Source organism: Stegodyphus dumicola, chromosome X2, assembly GCF_044657685.1.
Source record: "Stegodyphus dumicola isolate Sdum_Otavi_A_Nest chromosome X2, ASM4465768v1".
Taxonomy (NCBI): domain Eukaryota; kingdom Metazoa; phylum Arthropoda; class Arachnida; order Araneae; family Eresidae; genus Stegodyphus; species Stegodyphus dumicola.
The window spans coordinates 12,694,141-12,716,601 of record NC_140781.1 but is presented as its reverse complement, the minus strand read 5'-3'; the positions used below and the strand labels follow the sequence as shown (position 1 = coordinate 12,716,601).

The 22,461-nt window shown below is 35.0% G+C and overlaps 1 protein-coding gene across 3 annotated transcripts in view; it reads left to right on the top strand.

Moving 5' to 3' along the window:
- The first annotated feature begins 3,594 nt into the window (after positions 1–3,594).
- LOC118202577 (solute carrier family 45 member 3-like) overlaps positions 3,595–22,461 on the top strand; it is a 42,791-nt gene continuing 23,924 nt past the window's right edge. The window contains exon 1 of one of the 3 annotated variants that reach the window (XM_085809708.1): positions 3,595–3,744. The gene's annotated coding sequence lies outside the window, so the exon portion shown is untranslated. Of the gene's footprint in view, positions 3,745–18,512; positions 18,939–22,461 lie in introns of those variants that run through there. The other 2 variants (XM_035374743.2, XM_035374744.2) reach the window with 2 other exon arrangements.

The following is a 22,461-nucleotide window of genomic DNA, read 5'->3' as shown; positions in this document are numbered from 1 at the left end:
ATGAGAGGCACAAGACTGACTGGTAAGAACAGTGAAACGTGTGAGTGCAAGTCGTACAGGAGGACCCGTGATTTTGAGGTGCACTGTGATTGGTGCATGATTTCAAAGTTCGCAAATACGCAATTCAGGGAATCGTAAGCAGTTCAAAATGTAAAGTCCTTGGCAAGGAAGCAATCGATTACCATTGATGACGATAAACTGATCCAGTAGAATGTTGTCCTCACACCGGGGTACCTGAGTTCAAAGACCCTACCCCCCTGTAGAACAAAAGTACTTTCGAATCTTGATTGGAAAGAAAAATATACATATATAAAGCATTACAAAATAGATAACTATAATATTGATAATTACTATTATTATTATTTTTATTTTTTTAATAATAATAATAATTCTTTCTTTCTTTTTGTTTTTTTAATTTAATATTTATAAATATATATAAATATTATTATTTTTTCTGATTTTTTTTAAATATAGGTATATATATATACATGCAGATATCAGTAACAGGAAGGGTCAGTGCAAGTCTTTCAGTGCCAAGTGAGATACATACAATTACATTAATTACATTTACATAAACAAAAAAACACAGACATCAGGAAAAGAAAAGTAATCGTTACATATTCCATATATTTGAGAATGGCAAGTGGCCGATTTAAATTATCAAGATCATTATAATCATATGTACAGATTTTAATTGCTGGGTTGTCAATAATATTTTGCATTTCGTGACAATTTTTAGCAAGTTTATAATAAAAAGATCTTAATTGAACAATTTTAAGTTCCTCATGTATTCTGTTATTTCTGACATACCATGGGAGTTGGTTATTTGTTTAAGTACTGCATTTTGTGCAGTTTGGAGCCTTTTACGTTGGGTTTTTACGGCAAATGCCCATACCGAGCAAGCATAACACTACATGGAACGCAAAATTGACTTGTAAATAAGTAACTTATTTTCTTAGGATAAAGCACTGTTTCGAGAAATTAAGGGGTAGAGTTTCATTTTACGCACTCGAAACTTCCGAATAATATGTGTAATGTGTGGGGCCTATGTGAGAGTATTGTTGAGGATCACCCCGAGGTAAGGGACCTGCTTAGACCAAGGGATGTCAGTGCCATAGAATTTTAGGTACCAATTGATCTTCTTGCTTTTGGTGAAAAGCACAGCTTTAGTTTTATGCTTAGCTTTAGCTTTAGTTTTACAGTTTAGTTTCAATTTTCCATTGTTTAAGCCAATTCTCAAGTGCTTGTATGTGTTCTTGTTAAGTGTTGGACTACTGGACGAACAAATGCACTTTGTGCTAGGATCGTTGTGTCATCAGCGTATATAGCTAGTGTTGTGTTTGGTGTTGTAGGGATGTCGTTCACATAAATACTGAATAGGGTAGGTCCTAGAAGACTACTTTGTGGGACGCCGGCCCTTATGGCGCGGCGGCTGGATAGTGTACCAGAGATGTAAACGACAGTCTACCAGTAAGGTAAGATTTAATGATGTTGGTGATGTAGCCTGGGAAGCCCTGGCTGTGGATTTTGTAAGTGAGGGCATCCAGCCATACTCTGTCAAAAGCCTTCGCTACATCGATGAAGACACCACCTGTAATTTTGCATTGGTGCAGGCCTTCCGAAATCATCTCAACTGCTCTGCAAAGTTGGTTTGTCATTGACAAGTTCCTCCGGAAACCAAACTGATAGGGTATTATAATGGGCCCATCGTCAAGATGCCTGTTAATTCTTGTCAATAGCATGGCTTCAAACAGCTTGCTAAGTCCGGGCAGTAGGCTGATTGGTCTATACGAATCCGGACGGTTGTCAGGCTTCTGTGGATTTAAGATAGGCGTGATGAGTGCAGTTTTCCAGGGACTTGGGAAGGGCTGCATACGAAGTACTTCATTGAAGAGTTTAGTCAGGACTAGGACAACCTTGGTAGGAAACTTCTTCACCATGTAGTTAGTAATTCTGTCCTTGCCTGGAGATTTCTTTTTCTTGAGTTTCTTGATGTACATGTAGCTAAGAACTTCTGAAGGCATAATTGGACTAATGTTGTCCGTGTGTGGAGTTGTTGTAAAATTGGAGTGGAAATTAGAAACTGGGTTTTCTGTTGGAATGTTATTAATGTTGTTCATGGAAAATTGAGATTCCAGATGCTGTGCTAAAAATTCTGCCTTTTCAGTTTCGGTGTAGTGGATTCTGTTGGGGCCTTTAAGGTGCGAAATTTTATTGTGGCATTTTTTGTACCTGGACAAGGCTCTCCACAGTAAATTATCATCTGTAGAGAGTGAGTCCAGGTAGTTCGTCCAACTGTTTTGTGCTTGGAGTTTTGTAAGAGACTTGGCTGCATTATTGAGATGGTTGAAATGCTGTTTATCCTCACGACTTCTGGTACGCTGGAAATGCCTTCTGGCAGCATTTCTCCTTTTGATAAGGGCATCAAGTTGACTGCATCTGATATATTTTATTGATGTCGATATAGGAAGATATGAATTTATATATGTCATTGCACAGATCAGGAATTCAACTTAAATCACTAATCAGATAATATGAATCAGGAAGCAACACCTCTTAGCCAATTAGAAAATGAATACCTTTCATTAATATACTGATGCTTTATTATTTCCTAATATGTCAATTATATGATAACATCTCGATTTTTCTGACTTTATACAATGAATGAAATGCACAGTACTTTGTGTTAGCCTTCGGAATAATCCATCTTGAGTAAAATTTATTGCATGAATAAGGTAATATGCTTTAGCTCTTTAAAATGTAGAAGGGGACATGGGGGGCAACTAAATTACTGTTGAACCGAAAACCGCCTTGAAAGGTTGATAGTAAGGGAAAGAGTTAGGTGATCCTCGGATCCGTCATTCAGGATGTTCTTCATCGAAACTGGAACACAGCCAAATAAAGACGTAACTCAGCAATCGACATGCTAAAACCTCAGCTAACTGGCAACCCCATGGTCGGTATAAAGTGTCTTAAAACTAAATACTTTTTTACATGTGTGCAATGCATAAATTAATGAGAGAATAAAAAACAGTAATCAACAGCAAATTTTATTTTAAATGACCTGGAAAGCAAAATATCCAAATAACTAGAAGCCGATTAACTGGCGTTTAGCTGTATTTTGTTTCTGAACAAGAAAATTTTTCTACTCGCATGAAATATTGTGTAAAAGTAAATGATCATATTAGATTCTGGTTAAAAACATTTTAAATGTATTTTGGTATCTTTTCTTAAATAAAGCAAAGTAATATTTAAAAAACATTTTTCTTTACTTTTGGGGGAAAATGTATAGCTCTTCGGAGTGTAATATGGGATGTTTGTTTCCCTGATACCCTGGAAATATTTCATATTGTGAGCTAAATTATATGGAAAATTTGGTAGTTCAAAAGAAACAGTTTTAGTTTACAACTTTTTCCATTTATCCAGTCATGAAATAGTCATGACAAACATCTCCTCTATCCTCTTTTCCTTTCTGACAGCTAAAATTCCAGTTTCGTTGTTTCTCCCTTATTTTAATCTGAATCCGGCATTTGCCAAGCTAGGCATTAAATTGCTGATATAATTCCTTGCAGCTGATAACTTAAATGTACAGGTCGGATTACGAAAGTCTGAGAAAAGGATTAGTTCCTGTGTCGTGTTCTTTTGCTTAACAAAAAGTCTGAATAATCTCGCCATTCGTATGAGATTCTGACCTTCTTTTCACTTAAGAGAAGGCTTTGCTCCGAATTTCTGTGAGAAATAAAGGTGAGTATTAATCTGATATATTGTGAAATTAGAATTTAATTTAATTACAGAGAAAAAAATACAGACATTTTGGTCTTTATTTTCTTTGGAACAACCTCTCTCGTATTATTAATATGAGTGATATTTATACCTTATTTCCCCCTTAGTTCGTAATCTATAAAATATGACGCATTGAATTTACTCAAAATTAAGACTCTCCTCTTTTTTCCTTCTATATTTTTGTTTTAAAATTTGGCGGTGTTTCTAATGAACGGGCATTTGTAAAAAAGAAACTGTAGAATTGCAGGAAGGAATTTAACTAGCGTAATATACAGAATAATTACATTGTTTAAATACAAAATTAAGCACAGTAGTAATTACCGTGTACAGAAATTGCACAATTACTACTATTTATAATAATAATTACATCGTTTAAATACAAAATTAAGCACAGTAGTAATTACCGTGTACATAAACTGCACAATTACTACTATTTATAATAACTACGTCTAGCTTAGCGATCCACTATACTAGTCACTAGTGTCATTAGTATGGCTGAAATTAAAGAAATAAGAATGTATTATGAACTTTTCCTGAAGGTTGGAATTGATCTTCCTGCACTATTATTTCAAATGAAAATTCTAAAGGAAGAGAGGCAAACTAAGTTTCTCTTTCTCAAAATTACTGCAAGACAAAATAAATATTCAGTTACATTTTGATTGCTTAAAATTTACTCTAAAACATAAAAGGAAGCCTTTTATTCAAAGAAGTATTACTTTCAAGTAAATATGGTGTAATATCCGTGTGTTTAAATTAATTTTCTTTACTTCTAATTCGGGATTCTGTGACTTGATTTATTTTCTTGTATTTCACCATTTTCCAAAGTCAGCATGATTTCGCTATAAGAATGTGAAGTTCTTTTTATTTATTTTTTAAGCCATAACTACTTAACATTATTCAGATTCTTCGATTCAGTTCTGAGCAGAGGTCTAATAAAAATATTTGATTGCACTGAGTGAACCATATGTAAAAGTTCTGTAAATGTTGATAAGTCTTTTTAATGGAGTAATTACATTTATGATAATATTTATATTTCTTGTGCACTATTTAAATTCCTTTCAAAGTATGAATAGTTCAAGTAAACATTGATTCGTTCAGTTCGTTAATTTGACTTATTGAATACATCTAAAGCTTTAAAGAAACTTACAATCTTTGTTCTCTTAATTCACTGCCGTGGATTTATAATATTTTTAAGATTCTGATGTGATGCTGTGTTAATCACTTTTGATGGTTGGTGATGCCATAAAAAACAGCAGAATTTAGCAACACCTTGTAGAGATTTTAGGTTATTTCGAAGCAGGAGACAGGTTACAGGTTACGGAGGACGGAGACAAAGCAGGAGACATAAAAAATGAACAATGCCCTCGCCGGGACTCGAACCTGGAACCTCTTGAATACGCGCCGAGTGTTCCGACTGTTACACCACGAAGCCATGATAAGACGGAAGAAATACCTTATATACTTCCTCTTTTAAAGGGTTTCTGCAGATTAGGGGACCCAATCGCCAAATCCTGGTGGTGGAGAATTATCATCCATCACCTTTTTAAGTTCGGACGCCACTGTAGATAAATTAGCTTTTTTTTTTTTTTTTTTTTTTCCGATACTGGAGATGTGAAAAATGAGCAATACCCTCGCTGGGACTCGAACCTCTCGATACGCGCCGAGTCTGCTGTCCACTACACCACGAAGGCATGCTAAGAAGGCAGGAGAAAAACCTTATAACTTTAGGTGATATGTGCATATTTTTCCGAGCACTCCGTTTCCTATTCTTCTAAACTCTTGACATATATAAAGACAATCTTCGTCTTAGGCAGGCAGTACTAAATTTATTTTAAGGTACGCACTTTTTCCTAAGTCCCAACTGTTCATGGGCGACACATTTTTTAGCTTTACACTGTGCACACTTACCTTGCTAGGTATTTGTATTTAAAATTTCATCCACAGCAAATTATGTTGCATGAGAAAATGAAGCTAAAATGGATGTACTTCATGTCAACGATTGATTGTGGTTATTCTGTAACATTAGCTGCTGTGGTTGACAGCAGCAAAAAGTATCTTAACCGCCTGAGTTCCTTTGAAAAGAAGGGGGTGACTCAATTTGTAATGATTCACAACAGTACACTACACTTTGATGAAAAGACAAAAATAGAGGAGAACCCAGTAACTGACTTCTTGAATAATAATGGCTTTTGTCAAGGCTGGATTAATTTCTAATCAATATTAATACGTGGTTAGGTCACCAAGATGAGGCACATAACAGAATTCGTTACTGGAAAAATTACAGAGAGTCTTAGTTTAGGATATGAAGTGATCTTAATCAATTTTCTTTTTCCACAAGACTTTCCTTTCATCAAAATACATTTTGGTCGCATATAAACAAATTTTTAATGAAAAGAAACATACCATGTAAAATATAGAATTAGAGGTGGAATTTTATTTTGTCATTAACTAATAAAACGTATAGCTTGAGTTTATTTGAAATCTGCTCCAATCTAAAGTTTTTCGTTTTCCCTTAATTATAAACAAATTAATAAATAATTGGTTAAATCAGAGACTAGAACGCAGGCAGAGCAGTAGATAAACATACAAAAGGAAATTACGCTAAAAATACCACAACTTATTAAACTCATAAATATGATTTACTCAATAATTTACAACAAATATGAGCTTTTCTTATAATATAGTTAATGTACTGTTTAATCTTAAAATATATATTAATATCAGAAATCAAATGATTTGAATGAATAATTTTTATAAAAAGTATGCATAACTTCCCTCCCCCTCTCTTTTATTTCACTTGATTCTACTTATTTTCTCTAATTTTTTTGATAAATACGAAAAATTGCAACATTTTAATAGAGCTGATGAAACTGATACAGGAAAAGCTATGATAAATTAATAAATTTATAAAAAATGTACTGATTTATTAAAATTTAAGCCTTCTTTGTTTTATTTTTTGCAGAATTAGGTAAGAGTTCTTAAACTTCCATTTTTTCAATGTACAGTAATGACAAACTTAAGCTAAATGTGTACAGAAAAATTAAATTTATGCTTTTCATGCGTTTCTTGTTCAACTTATTTAATTCACAGATTACTAATAGCATAGGTACATGTAAGTAAAATTGCTGAATTCCTAGTTGTATCTTAGATTTAAATCCTGACAACAGAAACTTTTGACTATGTCCTCGCTTGTTCTCCTTGTGTACAGCATAAATTTTTCTAAAGTTATTTTCCATGCATTTCTTTCGGGGAAGATGAAAAACTGAAAGCAGAATGAATCGCAGTTATCTACGTGCTGCTGCAGTGTTTCGTCATAACACTTTGAAATACGGAAGATTCATTTTAATATGTTCGCTATATAGTTACAAGTGTTCAAAAAAATCTCTGCAGGCATGGGTGCGAATCCCGGTGAAAGCAGAGATTTTTGTAAGCATGTAGAGTCTTTGCAAATGGGGACATTTAAAATATGAATCGATAATAGTGCTGTCGAAATATTCGTCGTAGAGGAAGTGTACCCACTTTCCCAAGACATACTGATAGACCTAGGGCAAAGAACTTTAGGGGATGCTGGTAAGGTTATAAGGTATTTCTCTCGCCTTCTTGGCATGCCTTCGTGGTGTGCTGGTCTGCACGCTGGGCGCGTATTCCAGAGGTCCGCGGTTCGATTGCAACGAGATATTTACTGGTAGAGAGCGTATCTGCAACCTACAACCGGTTCAGCATTAGTGTCACATAACTTATGGTCGAATTCCGAAAGTCCGGAAATAATTTACATTAATTTCTATGGGACGAAAGACGACTGCTCTGCTTTGTTACATAAAATTTAAGAAAAAATGGTTATCCTCTGCGGCCGCTATGGATGTAAATAAAGTTTTGTAAAAGGAGCACCTGCAACCTTTCATAGGAAAGTTAAAACTGCATGATTTATTATTTTATTTTCAGTATTTTTGTCATTTTACTATCTCTGTTGAATTGGTTAGAAAGTTTCGGCCATACTGTATAAGAAAATTGCCGCTGTATATGACATTTTAAGCATGTATTATTATCATGAAAATGTGTTCAATACTGTGACACTATTTACTGGAATCACTCTTTACAAATAATTGAATTTTATATTCTTTTTCTGTGTACTCCCTTGAAATAGAAAGCTGCGCCAATTGGCGCTTGCTTTTTTTCGCCAAGTCGTACGTGTTTTGGTTTCGCAAACAAGTACTGCCTGTGATAAGAAAAAGAAAAATGCTATTAATATTATTAAATTATTGAGAAAAGCTTGTGCGATATGTTTCTTTGTATTAAATAAAAAAAAAAAAAAAAAAAAGCTGAAAATCTTGATTCATGCAATATTGAGCATAAACATTTAAACAGCATTATTTTAAAAATCAGAGCTCAGTGCTTTATCATTATTTTCTATGAAATCAATTAAAATAAAAATAATCTAGACTATAATTCTGTCACATCTACGATGCTGTTGGAAATTTATCGTAATTGAAAAAATATGATGTGAAAATTTAAATTTAAAAAAAAATCCTTGAAAACAGGCCTTAACTTTTTGTTGCATACAAACAATATATATATATATATATATATATAGTTTGTAAACAAAAAAAAAAAAAAAAAAAAAAAAAATTTTTTTTTTTTTTTCTTTTCTGTGAAACAGTCAGTTTTATTTAAGCCCTGTAAGCTGATGTGCAAAATATGAAATCTTACTAAATTTAATATGTAGCAGCGTACAGTTAAAGCAGAAGCTTCCAAGTTTGCATGAAATAATTTTCTGAACATTGCTAAGTTTATAAGCATTTTAATAAGCAAGTAACTGAATAAAATGGACATTTACAATCACTATCGTACATTTCCAGAGTGTAAGTACTATTGGTAACACTGAAAAGTCAGCGGTAAATGAAATTCTTCCAAAAACTATTTCTGACTTTAAATTAAGTAAAATTATGTTTACTAAAATCAGTATAATTTATCTTTTTGTACCATAAAATATAAGTTTGGACAGTAATAGTTCATGGTTCCAGCTGAAAGTCAACTGTTTGTAAGTATATATTTCATCCATCGTATAATTACACGTATTACAATGTGATTTTCTTTTCCTCTTTAGGATGCAATGCATTAAAAATAAACGAGATTTTTTACCCTCTCAAATATTATAACAGTATTGCAATTAGTTTTTAGATATTATTCAAAAATAAAGTTTCCATCTCAATTTTTTATTATTTATTTTAGATTAATTTTTCATCTTTCCTGCTTCCAAAAAATCCTAATGTCTCTACAAGGTGTCGTCTCACATCCAGTCAAATTTCCTTTCCTCAGCTTTGATGGTTGTATTAGGAAAGAAGCACCTTATGACATTAATTACTCCTTGATCAAGATGTATTTTAATGTGTTTCGAATTCCAATAAACTGTTTCATTTAATATTCAATGACTTTTAAGCATTGAATATTAAAGCTTTTTTCTATCAAGCATGATAGCATATGCTACAGCCACCACTTTATGATCGTCCACTGAGCTACCCAAATCTGCATATATGGTATATAACTGAAAAAACCCCTTGCCACTAATTTTTCATCTTTCCTGTTCCCAAAAATCCTAATGTCTCTACAGTGGCGCCGAACTTAAAGGGTGTTGGATGATGATTTTCCACACCCAGGATTTGGGGATTGTGTTCCCTAAAAAAATCCCAGTCGCCTTTTAAAAGGGGTAGTATATAAGGTATTTCTCCCGCCTTCTAGGCATGCCTTCGTGGTGTGGTGGTCTGCATGGGGGCGTATTGCAGAGGTCTGCGGTTCGGTTTCCGGCGAAGGCGTTGCTAATTTTTCATCTTTCCTGCTTCCAAAAAATCCTAATGTCTCTACAAGGTGTCGTCTCACATCCAGTCAAATTTCCTTTCCTCAGCTTTGATGGTTGTATTAGGAAAGAAGCACCTTATGACATTAATTACTCCTTGATCAAGATGTATTTTAATGTGTTTCGAATTCCAATAAACTGTTTCATTTAATATTCAATGACTTTTAAGCATTGAATATTAAAGCTTTTTTCTATCAAGCATGATAGCATATGCTACAGCCACCACTTTATGATCGTCCACTGAGCTACCCAAATCTGCATATATGGTATATAACTGAAAAAACCCCTTGCCACTATTTTTGAATTTTCCATTAATGGAATAATTTGTCTTTCAAAACTTGTCTTCCCTTTTCAGTTATGCACATAAGTATATTATCTAATATCTTTGTTATTGTGCAAAAGAAAGCTAGTAAATTCTGAAAGAACAGTTAAATCGTCAATGCTACGCTCTTAAGTTTCCATAGATTTTATAACGCAATATGTGAGTCGTATTGGAGCGTTGAGGTAATACAGAACGCTGTTGAGCAATTGGTAAAAGCACTGCTGAGATAAATTGTTATTCCCCGTGCGGATTTCTAGTGGTATATACCGCTGCACGAACGTGGAGCTTGACAATAAACATTTTATTTATGAGGCTGCGGAGAGAAATGGAGCAACTGCTCGAAACAGGTACTCAGGAATCTATCTGTGTACATTCTTTAAGTGACTACTCCGTTTTAGACGCAGCTTCATAGATTAAATTCCTATCGCCGATTTCCGTGTTCGTATAAGGATGCATACCGTTAGAAATACACACGAGGAATGATGAGTTTCGTGAGAAAAATGCTTTTAGCTATCGCTCAACTACGGCCTGTATTTACTCAAACCACTGTTTCAGCACACGCTTTCCATTACAAAATTTGCTTATTTCTGTCCCCTTTATCTGCTCTTACATTTTTCCCCGTATTTTTGAATCACTTTGTATATGTGTATGTGTGTAAGATGAAAATTTCAGACCCTTTAATTTTAGTTTGGAAACGTATCTTTTTCAAATTACGTTCTTTATATGCTTCTTTATATGCTTGGGTCCCCTAGTGACGGTCAAAATTTGAAGGCAAAATAAAAGTAAGAAAAAATTTTAATTTGACCCGTTTGGAGTCCGGAAACACGCGTGATTTTATGATTCTCGCAGTGTATAATGTGAACAGGGACCAGCTTCCTTTAGAAAGGCATCCACCAAACGTATCATTTCACATAGGCAGGTAGCTTTATCATGCTTTATTGTCATCCAATAAATATAAAAATCCAGTCCATTATATGCTTCATTACATTTTTTTTTTTTTTTTTGTGAACGATTTTTGCATGATTTTTTTTCTTTGGTTTTTCTACCATGCAGAATAAAAATTTGGTATGCTTATACTTTTATTTTCAGATTTCAACATTTTCTATCTCTGTTTGCTTATGTGTCTGCAACAGTAAATCAGCAGCTTAAGCCAGATGGCACAGCGGTTTTGCTTAATAATATTGTTACTAATAATAGCAGATGTAACAACATTATTTTCTTGTGCATACTTTAATATATTAATTCCTCCTTTTATACGAATACTGTCATTATTTTATTCCGAATCTATGGTTACTTTATTCTTATGAAAAATTATGTTATCATGTTCTATTAATTTCCATTTCTCTATTTTAAATTTAAGTTCACCTAAAGTAGAAAAGTCATTCATTGTCATTAAATTTTCTAAATATCATTGAGATCATCGACAGTCTTTTGAATTTGAAAAGTTATTGAAAGCTGTAATGTATGCATGATCGATATTTTGCACTTAAAATTCTTCAACCATGGGTCTGATATAAACGTTATGCATACTTATTAATAAATTTCTAAAAAATATATGAGCATCCTATTATGTTGTGTAGAGTCATTAGATTATTTTTGAAGGAGGAGATGCGAAAAATTTGCAGTGACCTCGCCGAGACTCAAACCTGGACCTTTCGAATACGCGTGGAGTGTGCTACCGTTACACCACGAAGGCATGCTGGAAGGAGGGAGAAAATACTCCCCCTTTTAAAGGGCAACTGGGAATTAAGGGATCCAATTGCCAAATCCTGGTGGTGCCGAATTATTGTCTACTACCTTTTAGTTCGGGCACCGCTGTAGACTCATTATGTTAGTTTTAAGCGAGAGACGATAAAAATGAGCAGTGCCCTCGAACCTGTACCTCTCGAATACGCGCCGAGAGTGCCATTGTTACACAAAGTCATGTTGGAAGGAGGGAGAAAATACCTTGCAGTTGGACTATGTTGATAGATTTTTAGCGGTCGTGAAAGAACATCGTAAAGCAATAAATGCCTTATATCAGGATAGTATGCATTCCAGAAGCTCAAAACATTGCCATTGAATTGCAAACAAGTGCAGCATTTTCCATTATGCTCCAACTTCTAAAATTAACGAATTTTAGAAAGGATCTCTAATAAGTATGTATATGTGTTCGTTGTAATATTACCAGAGATTGAACGATTTTCTTACGGCAGTTTATAAGCACTTTTTTTTTTTTTTTTTTTTTTTCTGTTATTGGTCTATGATCTCTGCCAAATGAAAAGCTAATGTATTTTAATGTTATCATAGAAAGGAATGTCTCTAAAAACCAAGTGCCACAATGTCACAATAACCAGAAGTGGCATCATTCTTCTGAAAACTGTCACGTGGCGCGCCGGTGCGTTAAATGCGCCGGACACCACAAAACTGGCAATTGGGACATAAAAGGCCGAATTGAAAACTCAGTTTGTGTGAACTGCCTGGGACCTCACGTCGCTTCGTACAGTGGGTGCCCTAAGTTCTCTACCTATAAAAAACAAAATAAGTCATCAGCAATTAAGCCAGGCGTCAGTTTTGCCCAGGCAGTAAAACCCACAGCTCAACCAAGCAAAGCTTCAGCACCCAGTGTCTCTGCGGATGCGGGCAACATAAATAAGCAAACTTCAGCAAAAAGCAATAGTTTTATGTCAGCTATTATAAGTTCTAATATGAATGTAGATAATATTTCTAATGGTTCTAATACTATTTCTAATGTCTCTAAGAGTATTAACCGAACTGAGCTAACCCATGTCAAGCAAAGCAGTTCTAACCAAAACAGCACAAATGATTTGTTTGAACTTTTAAAAGTTATGAAAGAAATTGAGACCATATTTGGCTGCAGTATCAGCCGTGATATTAATATATACAAAAGTAAAATACCAGAACTAAGAAAATGCGATAATATTATTGATAAAATTCAGGTCCTCCATTTGATACTGGAGGGAATTCACGGGTTAGCCAGTAATAACTAATCATGGACAGAAGCCTTTTAATTGTCACTTGGAAGGCAAATGGGTTACGCCACAGAACTGATGAATTACGCATTTTTGTAAATGCGTATAGCTCCTATATTCTCCTCCTATAGGAACACAAACTTAGTCTACGATTCACTTTCAGTATCGCCAATTACTGCCTCTACCGAAAGGATCGAGAAAGTACGAGCCATAAGAGACCCGATAAGGGTCTCATTGTCCTTATCAAGCGCTTTATCACTCATCATCAAACAACACTGCCACAGCTTTTAGCCGTAGAGAGAGAGAGAACGGAGGACGTGGGCACTATCCCTTTATCAAACGGTTAATTAGTACAGCACCACGTCCACCACTATCTATAGCACCCCTTCAAAATACATAATGCCACCTGAAAGGTATTCAACGTGCACGACAAGACATACAATATAATATGTTACAGAGTTACAGATTAATATTCAAGATACATTACTGGTACATTACTGATACAAACATGACAGATGCTGAATTGATAAAAGGCTGATATAATACTAATATTAACACTGATTAATACTGCTACAGTACTGATACATTGATATAACATTGAATATTATTACTGATTAAATGGGAATGATTTTGCATAAGTCGGTAAATAAATCCACGAAATAATACGTTACAGAGACTCAAAATATTGCGAATTAAAATATCACAAATGAATGTTCTACTGTTACATTTCTTGTACTATTGTACTATCTATAGCACCCCTTCAAGATACATAATGCCACCTGAAAGGTAATCAACGTGCACTACAAGACATACTTTTAGCCGTAGAGGCCCTAGCTATCACAGTCACTACACTTCCATCACACCTACTCACAGTTATCTCCGCCTACGTCCCAGGAGCAAAACGATCACAGGCGAATATTGCGCGTAACTTTGAAGTGCTATTCCAACTTAACAGAAAAAGTATCGTACGCGAAGACTTTAGCGCACACCACCGCGCGTGGAGTTGCTTTTATACCTCATACCTAGGAACTGTAATTTTCCGATTTGTCGACGAGGCTGGAATTACCATTGCAGCTCCAGATACTCCAACACGCTACAACAACAGAAAGTACTGGATTTCTTCCCCGTCAAAGGCTGCACCAAGATCTGTTGAAACTCTTAACGAGTTATCATCAGATCATAACCCAGTCATGATTAACCTGGGTACTTCTGTTTGTAGCACACCACACAAGAAGGCCTTTATTACAAACTGGACAGGATATGCCAAAGCCTTAAACAGCACTTCACTCCACATTCCAACGGGTCGGGTATTCAACATACAGTCGGGTAACGAGTTAGACGCTATGGTTACGGATTTCACCTACCACCTCATTACTGCCCTCGATGCAAATAGTACCACCATTCGTGACAGAAAGAAAGCCACCAACTCTGAGTTGAAAAAATTAATCCAAAGGAGCAACATCGCCAGAAGAGAATGGCAAAGTACCAGATTTCGTGGAGACAAGAATATTTTTAATCAGTTAAACCACCAGTTTAGGGTCAACACGCCAACATACACAACACGACTGGGACACTTATCTCTCCTCCCTCTCCACTGAGAAAAGCTCAGCGTGGAAGGCGACTGCTAAGTTAAAGAGATACTACACTAATATTCCGCCCTTAAATGGCCAACAAGGAATTGCCTACACCGAAACTGAGAAAGCTGAGTCTCTCGCCGATCACTACGCTGCTCACTTATTCACCAACAACATATCCCACCCACCAACAGACCATATGGTCACTCGAACGCTAACTAAATACCTTACAAACTCTCCCACAAACAACACTCCTCTTGTCAAACCATCGGAGGTCTACGGCTACATTCAAAAACTCAAGATCAAAAAGAGCCCAGGATTGGACAAGATCTCCAACAAAATGATCAAGAACATGGGCATCCTCATGCTTCTGAAGTTAGTTGCTATCATCAACGCCATGCTCCGCCTTAGACATTTTTCAAACCTATGGAAAACTGCCGTAGTTACGCCAATCTTAAAACCTGGAAAGTCATCTTCCGAGCCGTCATTATACAGGCCTATAAGCTTACTTTCCTCTCTGAGCAAAGTAGCTGAATACGTAATTCTGCAGAGATTCCTGGAATTTACAGAACAACACAAGATCATTATCCCAGAACAGTACGGGTTCAGAAAGAAACACTCTACTATGCATCAGTTGTACCGGGTTACGGAAATTATCTCATCAGGGTTCCAGGACCGTCAGATTACTGGTGCCATATTCCTAGATATAGCCAAAGCCTTCGACCGTGTCTGGCTTAAGGGCCTCAAGTACAAACTCATCACTCTGAGTTTCCCAGAGTCAGATGCGTAGCTAAGGTTTTTAGCGCCCGGGGACATCTTAAGATTTTGCGCCCCTTTCTGTGTTCCAAGAATGGAAAACATTTCATTCTGAAATGTGTATTATCAATTTGGTGCCCCCTAAATGCTGCGCCCGGTAACGGATGCCCCCCCTTGCCCCACCCTAGCTACGCTACTGCCCAGAGTACATTACATCCATCACATATTCCTATCTTAAGGAAAGACACTTTATCGGCCGTGTGAACAACTCACTCTCCACACCGCGGGTCATCAAGGCTGGTGTCCCGCAAGGCAGCTCCTTGGGCCCGTATACTATAATATCTACACGAATGATATCCCACAAACACCACACACCACCCTGTCTATGTACGCCGACGACACGGCAATTCTATCCAAAAACGCATCTCATGGCTTAGTTATTCAAACACTACAAAACCATGTCCACGCACTTGAGTCTTGGCTGACAGGCTGGAAGGTGAAGATAAACGTGGAGAAATCAGAGGCAGTCCTTTTCCACAAGAAAAGAAACGTGGATGAAACTACCTGTATCCTTATGCACGATACTTCAATCCAGTGGACTAGGCAGGCCCAATACCTAGGTGTTATATTGGATAGGTCACTCACATGGTCCCCAGACATAACACAGATTGTTGCTAAGTTCCGTGTACCTAAACGAACACTTACCCCCTTAATTGACCGGAACTCCGTTCTATCTATAGACAACAAAGTACTCATTTTCAAAACCCTTTTGCATCTCATTCTGACCTACGCCTGCAAAACTAATCTCATGAAGTTTCAAGTTCTTCAAAATATTGTACTCAGGCAAGCGGTGAATTGTCGTTGGTTTATTCGAAACTCGGCAATTCACCGTGAGCTTGAAATTCCTGAGATCCACTGCTATATCGCAAAACTTGCCGAAAGCTTTTTTAATAAGATCCTAGAAGTTTGTAACAGCACCATTCTGGTGCTCTCTTATAACTACGAATCTGAAGCTAACCGCAAAAGACCGCTTGCGGTCCTTAGATATCTCAACAACTATGCTTATGTATACTGGTTTATGTAATCTATTTAATCTAGTTCATGTTACTTATGCCCTGCAATGACACCTCATTATTCTCTGTACATCATCCCTGTACGAATTGTCTTTTCCCAGGAACCCTTGCTGCATGTATATATTTTTATTTGTAAATACTATGTAAATACTATGTATGTCATGTAATACCAATATAATTTTTGAAATTATGATTGTATGTATCCCACGTCTCTCATGCTTGAAGCTGTTAGGACTCTCACATTCCGTTAAGTTTGGAGAGGGAAGCCTTTTCTTTCGAACTTTTCCTGGTAAGCCTTTACATCCACAGTAACGGCTAACGTGTCCTTCCCCGCAAAAAATGCAGGTTGGCGTATCTTCAGGTTTTTTATTGTATGACTTGGTGCTATGGTTGTCTCCGCATTTGCAACACCTTTATTGATATTTGCATAAATGCTGTGTATGGCCGTATTCTTGGCATCTGTAACACTGCGTTGGACGCTTTTTGGGGGAAAACTTCTGGATTCGTATATTGATACTGAACATATTATTCAGGTTAAATATGGCACTTCCAGCATTATTTCTTTTCAATTCTAGGAAGAATATTGGCAGTTTTACCCAAACTCCTCTTCTGGTTCTGTTGAATTGCCGGACTTTTATAATAGGGAACTTTCTTCGCTGTAGATCGTTGAAGATCGCCTTTTCTATGACTGTTTCTGGAATATTCTTCAGGATTGCTTTTACATTTTTCTCACTCGACAGTTGATATGTGTGAAACGGGATACCTCTTTCATTTAATGTACTTGTCATTTTTCTGTAATCATTTCTGGCGATTTGGACAGCGACCTCATCTTACTGATCTACTCCTTTATTAAGGACAGAAAATTTTTTGTCAGTATTGGAGGCGACGAACCTGAATGCCAACGTTTAAATGCTGGAGTGGCCCAAAGGTGAATTTTAATTCCAATCCTCTATTTATTTTACGGCGCTGATTTTCCAAAGTATAATATGGACAATAACACTTTCCAAGGATGCTACGCAGATGATACTGCGTTAGCAGTATTCTCTTAGAGCCGAAATAGCTATTTCTAAATTACAGAGCATCATTCCCGCGGTGGAGCATTGGTGCACGAAATGGCGTATAGCAATCAATGCGCAAAAATCGCAATTACTCATTATTCGAAAGAAGACTCCTACGAACCCTTTAAATGTGACTTTAAAATTTTTTGACATTGATGTGCCTATTGTGAGAAAGGCCGTTTATTTTGCTGTCGTCATTAATAATAAACTCAGCTGGAAAGATCATGTGACTAAAGCACGTGTGTAAAGCTATGGCTGCACTTTCAGTATTTCCTTCATTATTTAAAAAAAACTCTTAAGTTAATCCTGTCCAAAAGATGCATTTTATCCGTCCTACCTTCTCGTACGTGTTTCCGGCTTGGGCGGCTGCCACCTCCGAAAATTGCAAGTTCTCTAAAACAAGGCCCCGCGTTTGATGACAAATGCCCATTATTTTATCTCAAACGACACACTTCACAGAGACTTAAAAACTGAACGTGTCGAAGAAATCGGGAAATTATGAGTGGTATGAGGAAAATAATGTAAAAATCATAGCATTAATTCCCAAGTAAAAGCAGGTGAAAAGCAATGGCTGATGATTGTTTGAATGACTATATTTTAAACTGACTCTACGGTTTACCACCCGCGGCTACATCTTATAACGACAGTGAACTTACCCCCCCTTTTTTTCGCCGCCGCTAACGCGAACCTGACTCTCTTTCTCCGCCTCCCACACTTCCTTCCACACTACTCTTTATCCTCCTACTGATTCTTATCAGCAGTCAAGTAAAAAGATGTTTCTACATCTTTGACACTCGAGAATAAAATACGATCTGTTTTGAATGACTATATATGTGTTGAGTGTACATCAAAAACTAATTAAGGAAAGGCAAATTGAAACAGGTAAGTAGTTTTCGAGAGATTTAGCTCAGAAAAGATTATAATTATTGTTGTTTAAGTTAAGAGAAAAAACAAAGTTTCAGGAATATTGTTTCCATTCTCCGAACTTCAAAAATATGCTTTACTCACGTATTCGATTACTCGTTCATTCGATTAGGGCAAAACACGTGATTATTCGATTAGAGCTGTTTGCTTAAGGGAAGAGAGGTCTTCGTGGAAGATTTTCTAAGAGAACTGCCTCGTTTGCGAAAAACCACGAAAGATATGAACAGCTCTTAACTGCTCATAAATTTCTCTGAGGGAAAAACTAAGGGACTTTTTTCACTAGGGAAAATACAGGGAATATTTTTTTAGCTGGGGATTAATTTTTTTATGTCCCTACTCCACCCTTTCCCGACAAATTTTCATGAATTACGATTATCATATATTTATATTTGTTTTTTATAAATGAAAAGGGTTCAGTTTGTCGTTGACAGATGGAGCGTAGCGCTTACCTTTGTCAGATTTCTACTTTTCTATGATTGTATGGACTAGTGTGTAAACATTTAGATGTGAGACACTGTATATAATGCTATTAACATTTTATGAAGTCTGCATGACTTCTATCTGTGACAAATTTCTATTCATAAATACTTTATATAGGTGTTGGAGAAAAATGACGGGATTGAAGGTAAATAATTATTTTCTTTCATAAGCTTTTAAGCAAGACTAATGACATAATAACTTTGATGTAATTTAGCCCTTTGTCTGCATATACTGTGTTATTTACTTCCACTAAAAATTTGGCATTTTAATGATTGTTGTGACTAAACATTCTGCCATACCGAACTGATTTTGGTTATCTGTATCTTTTAAATGCTTTTAAGTATGAAAATGAGGTTTAATAAAGAATTAAAAAAGCTGACTGTGGAGTTTTTTAATTCTGAGTAAAATTGTATGGAAGCTTTTAAGCTGTAATTTTTTGTAGTATATGTATTTCACTTACTTAATCATATTTATAAATGCCCTTTGTAAGCCTTAAATACTTATGAAGGAAAATAATTTTTTTTGGAAGGGGATTAAATTTCATCAATTTATTATCATGAAATAATTATGTGCAGCATGATTGTGCAATGTGTATTTATTATTGAGAATATTGTTAAATAATTACTAAGTACTTTTATTTTGAATTTTAATTTATATGAATTATTGTGTGTGTGTGCCTTTCATTTTATTGTTGTGTAAGTAGTTAAACTATACGTTTTTATACAACATTTTTGGGAAAGCCAGCTTATTGCATACATATTTTTAGGCATATCTATCTAGCTATTTATCAATTTAGATAGCCATATTAGCCATATATACATTTATATTGTAGAGTCCTGCAAACTTGACAACTTTTTAGGAACTTTTTAAAGATATCTCTAAGCCATAGAGAGCAAATATTAAATATGGTACATATAATTATTATTATTATTTATGCATATGTCTTTCCTGTTCTGTTCAAAGATTTGAGTGTTCTTTTTCTGTAATTTTTGCTGCTTTCACACTGTGCCATTAATTCTTGGAACTGCATAACAAATTTCAAGATATGTTGTAATACTTGGCAATGAATGCTGTTTGCTTCTTTGGAATGAGTGTGAGAGACAATCTACCATCACACAATATTTTCCTACCAAGAACTACTAATAATTTTTCTTCATTTTTGTATGTAAGTTTTTTTACTCAATTTTCAGGGTATTTGTTCTTTTGATAACTCCTAGTGTGTTAGAACTTGACATAAAAAAATTAACATTAGTTTAATTGTATGCTGTACTTTTCTGTGTCCAATATTGTGCTACAAATGTCTAATTTACAGTTAAATATTAAGACTTCTGAAAAACCCACCCCTTATTCCGTAAAACTCGACTTTTCTGTAGCTCTGCAGTCTCTCAGTCTATGTTGAGTTTGCGAGACTCTAGTGTATATACAAAGATAGGCTCGGTGAAAATTTGTAATTCCAATAAAAGTTTTTTTACCTGTCTTGTCTTGTGTTGTCATTGTTCCTTTTCAGTGCTGTTCTTTGAAAATGTTTTCCGCCAGCAAGTTTCATCATATGTATATCATTCCAATGCATTTTTAGTTTTTCAGTGTGCTAATCAATTTACGCAGGAAAAAAAAAAAAAGGTTGATGGTGCTATTTGAAAATTTCAAAACTTTTCCCCTCTAAAGTGAAAAAGCGTTGGTATTGTTTAAAAGCGTTTTTGGTAAAAGTATATTTGGCGAAATTGGCCATTTTTTGCAGTTCACTTGTTATTTTGGCTTGTGTAGCGGCAATTTTTGTACACATTGACCTATTTTCACTTAAAAAAACATCACAGAATTGCACAAACTTGGCATTGCGCACTCTGTTGACTTTATCAGAGCTTAAATTGCGCCGGAGCCCACTGGAGCTCATCTCCGATACTTCTTAGTTTTTTGAATAAATCTTAATTCTAGTCAGAGTGCACAAGAGCCCTAAATAAGAAGGTTCCGGCGCTTCTTTATGTTATTGAACAAACTTTCGGTATTAATTTGATCTCAAAAATTTTATTTTCTATAATAAAATTATATCAAAAATAGTTTGTTAAATTTTAATTTATTTCTTCACATTTCGTTAAATTTTAATTTCAGTTATTTAATTACTTTAATCATTGATTATTTAATGATTTTAACAATTAATTGTTTAACTTTTAATTACTTTAATCATGAATTATTTAATTGTTTGGAACTACTCTTATATGCGACCTCAGGTCGGCAAGTTTCTCGCCAGAAATGTTTGGCGAGAAACTCCACGCTGCCATATTACTATCTAAATTTTTTTTCTACATTTCAAACTTTAAGCCTAAAATGTCTCCAAAAATACTGTTTTCACGCATGCAAAAGCCACGTTTTGAACACACAATTTAAGCTAAAAATCCGAAACAAAAACAAAAAATTTAGATAGCAAAAACATAAAGTTTCTAACCAAGAATATTTGACAAGAATCCATGTACACAGCGATATGTTTTAAATAAAAAAAAAAAAAAAAAAAAAAAATCTACGAATTGTAAAATCTAGGCAATGAACGAATGTACGAACTATGCACACGTCGCTTTAATAAATTAACATAACAACAGTAAATTTCAAAGAATACCATGGATACAACGTTTTGATTCAACTTTAATAAACATCTACGAATTGCACAATCTAGGCACTGTGCACTAATCAACAAAATAAACTAAAATTTCAAACAATAAAAAAAAAAAAAAAAAAAAAAAAACAATAGCGACCGAAATTCATACTAAAAAAATGAACATAATATTCTACAAAATAAGAACAAGAATAAAATAAAATGCATTTACCATGAATGAATGCTTTTTCAAACAGCAGAAATACCAATTTCATACCGCCTTTAACATGCTGCCACGTAATCACTATCCTATTTATATGACAGCCAGACACACTGTCCAGAAAATTCATATTATGATTCACAAATAAATGTTTAAAACCTTCTTTTCCTAAATCCTTGTAAAATTTCCATCCATCCGAAAAAATAGTTGTACCAGGCTCAATCCACTCTTTAATACACTGCATCAGCTTTCGTTTGACTGCAATAAAACTGTAAAGAAAGGCAGTTATATAACTCATTTGATGGTGCCATTCTGTTATCGAGACTGGATTCAGATATCACAAAAGCTGACGATCTGGTGAAAAATTCGAAGCATAAAAATAATCTTCAAAATATTTACAATATAATTTCATTGAAGAAAAATCCTAGGTGAAAAATAACAACAGAAATTTGTACAATTAATTAATGTAAATTAAGGAACTTACCAAAGAAATTAGGGGAAAAAAATCAGAGAATTTAGTGAGTTAAGATTAATGTGAAGGCATGAAACTGCAGATCTCATTTAAAATGTCTGAAAAGATTTGCATTTTTGGAAGCTGCTGCCGCCACATTTACTCAAATAAGAATCTATTTGGTTACGTTAAGTGCCGCATTGAAGCCTGTTCTGATTTGTCCCATAACTTTTCTAAAGTCTGAGTATGATAACTAGTATCATGATTGATAAAATTATACTTACGGTTAACACAAAAAAGTTCAAAATCCGGATTTTCACATCTCGATTCCGGTGCTTCTTTTGAATTAAAGTAGAACTTCATTTTATGGTTTTTCGTGCATTTTCTTCCAGAGTGAACGATTTGTTGTTCCT